Here is a 6,196-nt window from a genome sequence, read left to right as displayed (position 1 = left end):
GCTGGAGGGAGTCGGGGTCGGGGCGGGGGGAAGCCGCCAACGGCCGTGGCGTCATTGGCGGCGTGCGCCGCCGAGGGCGGGGTGGGAGGGGGGGCGGAGGGGAGCGGTCGGCAGGAGGTGGCGGCGCTGGAGCTGGTCGAGATGGGATCGGGAGGTGGTTTTTTTTTCTTTTTCTTTTATTATCTCGTCCATACCGATTCGTTTGGCTTATGGCTTATTATATAGACTGCGGGTTTAATACCATAAAGCAAGGGGACTATTTTATAAAAACGTCGTGACGGTGAAACCGGAGACCCAATCCGTGCTTTATTATTATTAGGGAGAGATTAGGGAGAGATTATTTTGAGACAACTCAAGATTTTGTTACACGGCACTACGGCAGCTACACTCGCTTGGGCTGGTTGGGTTCGGCTCGGAGGAGAATTCTGGCCCACTACTTCTACCGGACGCAAATGTACGCTCGCTTCACCGGGAAACCCTATTTGGCGCTGCAGGCGCCCGTTAGTAGTGTTTTTGCAAACGGGCGCCTGCAGCGCTCCTGCGGTGGGCCGGCCCATCTAGGTGTTTCTTCTTTGTATCTTAATTCTGCAAAAAGATGCACCTGTCATGAAACGAACCCGCGACCCCGAGACCAATTTTTGGTAGAACAACCACTGCGCCAACGCAGCAGATCTGTTTAAAGGAAAATTTCTCTTTCTTTTATGATATCTTCTCCCGCTTCTTGTTTCCCTTTTCTTTTTTCCTTTTTCGTTTTCCTTTTTTCCTTTTCTGTTTTCTGCTTTTTTCATCCTGGTTCGTCCAATTTGTTTGGAAAATACATGAACTTTTCTTTTAAATTGATGATTTCTTTCAAAATTCGATGAACTTTTTCTCAAATCGATGAACTATTTTTTAAATTCAGTGAACTTTTTTGAAAATCTATGATCTTTTTTAAAAGTTGGTGAACTTTTTTCAAATCTGATGAACTTTTTTCCAATTTTGATGAACTTTTTTCAAAATCTTTGACTTTTCCAAAATTGGGTGAACTTTTTTTAAAATTTGATGAACTTTTATCAAAATTGATGAACTTTTTCTCAAAATTGATGAACTTTTTTCTCAAATCGAATGAACTTTTTCCAAAATCGATGAACTTTTTTCAAATCGACTGAACTTTTTTCAAAATCGATGAACTTTTTTCAAAATCGATGAACTATTTTTGAATATTGATGAACTTTTTTCAAAATCAATGAACTATTTTTGAAGATTGATGAACTTTTTCTATTTTTATGAGTTTTTTGTTTTAAATTCATTATCTTTTGCTTTAACCCGTGAACGATTTTTTTTAATTCCTGATTTTTCAGAAAAGATACACATATTTTTTGAACATTCAATGGTTAACTGGTCAGACCGATCAATTGGTGAACTTTTTTTCCTCAAATTAGTGAACTTGTTCTAATTCAAATAGCGCAGCTAGATTTCTTAAACAGTGCGCGCTGCATTTGGTCACTAGAAGTTGGGTGGTGTAGTGGTAGCCAGTCTATTGGAGGTTAGTTGCGGGCTGAGTTCGATTCCCCACGATGCCTTATTTTTGGTGGTATTTTTGTGCTACAGTATTGCAGTACGTGTTTATGGGCCAGCCCACTAAGATTCTCCTATGAGCGCCGGTTAGGTTCGCGGGCGCTTAAGGCGCCGACTAGGACCTCCCCGCTTCACCTCAAAAAACAAAAGAAATGTACGCTCGCTTGGGCTGGGCTCCTGGAAACAGGTCTAAATATAAAATAAAGAGAGAAGTACTTCGGTACAACAACAACCCCCCTCCCCCCCTCCTCCATAGAAAGGGTAGTATTGTCCATACTAAATTATGTATTAGTGTACCCGCCGTCCGTCGTAGGGCCGGCCGCCCGTGTACGTCCCGCCTCGTACGCATACCGTGCGGTTCGGTAGTGCGATCGGGAAAGGGGAAAAAAATGACGCCCCACCCCGACACCCCATCTCCGCGTACGAAACCCTAGCGACATCAACGCCGCCATGGTCCACCGCCGTCGTGACGTCGGGCGGCGTCCGTAGTCACCCACGCGTCGTGTCACCGATGTCGCGTGAAACCGACACCCCTTCCCCGCCTAGGAAACCCTAGCGGCATCAACGCCGTCGTGGTCCACCGCCGTCACGACGTCGACCCCGACGTGCCCGTCTAGTCGCGAGCACCGACGGCGTCCGTAGTCACCCACACGCCGTGTCGCCGGTGAAACACCCAGCGCTCCCGTCAACGTTCTGTCCTGGTACGCGCCCTCCACGACGTGGGTGGCAGCAACGCATCAGCGTCGACCCCAGGCGAGGACCCCTCGACGGCGCACAATAGGTTCTCTGGCTCTTTTTTTCTTTTTGATTTGTCCATTGCATTTTTTTATGCAAAATGATTCCCTACTTAGCTAAATAAGAGAGGAGAGTAGTGACCTCTTAATGACCTCATAATGATTTTGTATGTTCAAATTTGTATGCATGCCACATAGTCATGTCACTGTTGACGAATTTACCGTATTCGCGATAATGTTATGGAATGTTGGCATTGATCTCACACCTTATTTGTATGTGCATAGATGAGAAAGTGACCGGATACGCCAGTGATGATTTCGGTAGCGATAATGGATCCTCGTCATTGAATGCGAACCAACCTCCCGGAGACAACTATATAAGTCAGGATGAATCGTACAATGGTAATGTAAGTGCCTTCAATGTTGACCAAAACATATTGAATACAAACTAGTTATTTGACACTTACACGTCCTTTTAAATTTGTACAGCTACATGACAATGATGACGATGAGGAATATGATATAGATGAACAATTTTATGCAGATAGTGTGAGCCAGGTATGTTGAAAAAATTGTAGAGAAATAATTGACATTAAAATTGTATGACCACTTATTTTACTTTACATGTGCACAGATAAATGATAATGGTGACAATGAGTGTAATAATATAGATGATGACAATGCCGAGAGCGAGGTCGATGCATCTTGTAGTGGGAGCGGTAGCCAAGTAAGTTCTTTACATTATTTATGGTTAGTAACAATACAAGAACAGATTGACATGCAAGGTTATATGTCATATTTTGCAGGGAGGTGTTGATGGTCCTAGCGGGAACGATGAGCACAGCGATGATGATCAGTTTGACCTTGACATGTGCTATGATGAATATCAGCAAGAGTCACTTGATAGGCATTGGGCAGTGATGATAAAGACATTCAGGTCATTAGACGAGGTGTACACATTCTACAACAAGCACGCGAGAGAATGTGGGTTCAACATCAGGAAGGACTCGCTAAAATGTTCGAAGGATCGCGCAAGGACTCCGTGCTTGAGGAGGTATCTCTGTTCCGCCGCAGGAAAATGACAGGCCAAGTTCTGTACCATGGAAGGTGAAAGGATCGATATAGTTGACTAGAGGGGGGGTGAATAGGCAACTAACAATTTTTAGCTTTTCTTTACCAATTTAAACTTTGCATCAAAGTAGGTTGTCTAGATATGCAACTAGGTGAACCACCTATATGATGCAACGACAATAAGCACACGAACAAGCAAGGGATACAACACAAGTAAGCTTGCAAAAGTAAAGGCGCGAGATAACCAAGAGTGGAGCCGATGGAGACGAGGATGTGTTACCGAAGTTCCTTCCTTTTGAGGGGAAGTACGTCTCCGTTGGAGCGGTGTGGAGGCACAATGCTCCCCAAGAAGCCACTAGGGCCACCGTATTCTCCTCACGCCCTCACACAATGCGAGATGCCATGATTCCACTATTGGTGCCCTTGAAGGCGGCGACCTAACCTTTACAAACAAGGTTGGGGCAATCTCCACAACTTAATTGGAGGCTCCCAACAACACCACGAAGCTTCACCACAATGGAGTATGGCTCCGAGGTGACCTCAACCGTCTAGGGTGCTCAAACACCCAAGAGTAACAAGATCCGCTAAGGATTAGTGGGGGAATCAAATTTCTCTTGGTGGAAGTGTAGATCGGGGTCTTCTCAACCAATCCCGAGCAAATCAACAAGTTTGATTGGCTAGGGAGAGAGATCGGGCGAAAATGGAGCTTGGAGCAAAAATGGAGCTTTTGGGGAAAGAGATAGGTCAACATTGGGGAAGAAGACCTCTATATATAGTGGGGGGAACAATCCAACCGTTACGCCCCAAGCAGCCACGCATAGAGCGGTACTACCGCTTGGACAGGGCGGTACTACCCTTAAGCCAGCAGTACTACCGTTCCCTCCCAGTGATACTGCCGCGCTCACAAGGGTAGCAGGGACCAGGGCCCAGAGCGGTACTACCGCGGGAGTATGGGCGGTACTACCGCTTGGAGCGGTACTACCGCCACTACTGCCGCTACTAGTACCGCAAAACCCGACACGAAAAACAAGGGTCTCGAGTCGAGGCGGTAGAAGCCCGGAACCACAGCGGCACTACAGTCGAAGACAGCAAGCGGTACTACCGCTTGGGGAGCGGTACTACCGCTTGACGTGCTTCGGCAGTACTACTGCTAAGGACCGCGGTACTACCGCTGGAACAGGTCAAGACAGGCAGGGAGAAGAAAGGTAGCTCCAATGAAGCGGAAAGGAACGACGGGTGTGATAAGGATGTGTACGTGTTGATTCCACCCTAGCCTTTCGAAAGCGGATCCCCTCCTGATAGTACGGTGACTCCTACGAAACTAGTCCACCAATAGAGAGACGAAAGAGCTACACCGTCTTGACTAAAGCACCGAGGGGAGGGAATCGTCTCGTGCCAAAGAATGAATCTCTGAAAAACTCAACGCACACGATTAGTCCGCAAAAGCATTGTCATCAATCACCAAAACACTTTGGGGATATATATGCCCTTACAATCTCCCCCTTTTTGGTGGATTGATGACAATACGGGATTTGCACAAACGGGAAAGATATAGGACAAGCGCAAAACCTCATCGTCCTAAAATGTAGATGGGCTCCCCCTAGATGTGTGCTATCTAGATAAGTGCTTTGGACTGCACGGCACACATACTAGGATCAACGCTCCCCCTACATTTTAGAGACCAACAACCTAAGCAGGGTATATGAGAGCAACATAGATAACAGGATAAGCATGCAACTCATAAGCTAGATAGACATAGATAATGATACTCGAAAGATAAGGTAGCATATGTCTCACACCATATGACTGGAACTTAGGTCTCACTGACACAAACCAAACAAAGCAAACGGCGAGAAAACACAAACACGCACACAGAAGATGGAAGACACAAATCCCTAAACTCTCTCCCCCTTTGGCATCGAGACACCAAAAAGGAGAGGGAGTGTTGCTACGGCTCCAGGTGATAGCAAGAGAGGGACTCAGGTATCAGATCTCAGCGGGATCGTCTTCGCCATTGTCGTCGGTCGGGAAGTGCTTGGCATCAGAATTTGTCCACGGGCAGTGCTGCTGAATCCACTCATCCTCCTCAGTAAGCTGGTCCTCAGATCCACTGTTAACGGTGGCACCCAACTGACGCATGAGCTCCTTGTGACGACCTCGGGCCTTCTTCTCAGCCACGTGAATCATCTACTGACCGTGAGACTCCAAGCAGAACAACTTCTTCATCTTGAGCTTGAGCTTCTTTGCCCAAGAGGGCTCTGCCCCAGAAGGCTCATAGTCATCATCATCCTCAACCTCAGCCTCCTCCTCGGTCTCCATGGCAGCAGCAGACGAAGGATCTCCAGATTTAGGGACTGTGACGCCCGGGTAATTAAGCTACAGTGATCCTCTGCTAGTGTTGCCACGTCACCTCGATTATAGTTGCTAATCTCGAGTTAGTTCAAAACGGTTTCGAAATTCAATTCAAAATTATGATGGCGATAAAAGTTTTCAAAAATTAAAACTAAAATGTTCGGGGGTTGTCAAATATTACAAAGTTAATTATGGTGGAGTAAACACATTTTTATAAAATGTTTAAATGCTCAAAGGTAAATAAAACAGCAGCAAAAGAAATTAAGTAAATGCCTTTTATATTTTGTAAAATATTAAGCTATTTTATTTAGCTGTCCAAATTAATGTGGCAGTGGTATCTTTAACATACCATATTTAGGTGTTGTTCTCACATTCTACAAAATTGAAATAATTTAATAAAACCGAAAAGATTAAATAAAAGAAAAGGGAAAAAGAAAACAAAAGGAAAAAAAAGAAAAAGAAAAAAAGGAGCAACCCCCCCC

Source organism: Triticum aestivum, chromosome 5B (assembly GCF_018294505.1).
Source record: "Triticum aestivum cultivar Chinese Spring chromosome 5B, IWGSC CS RefSeq v2.1, whole genome shotgun sequence".
NCBI lineage: Eukaryota > Viridiplantae > Streptophyta > Magnoliopsida > Poales > Poaceae > Triticum > Triticum aestivum.
Note: the sequence above shows the minus strand (reverse complement) of the source record.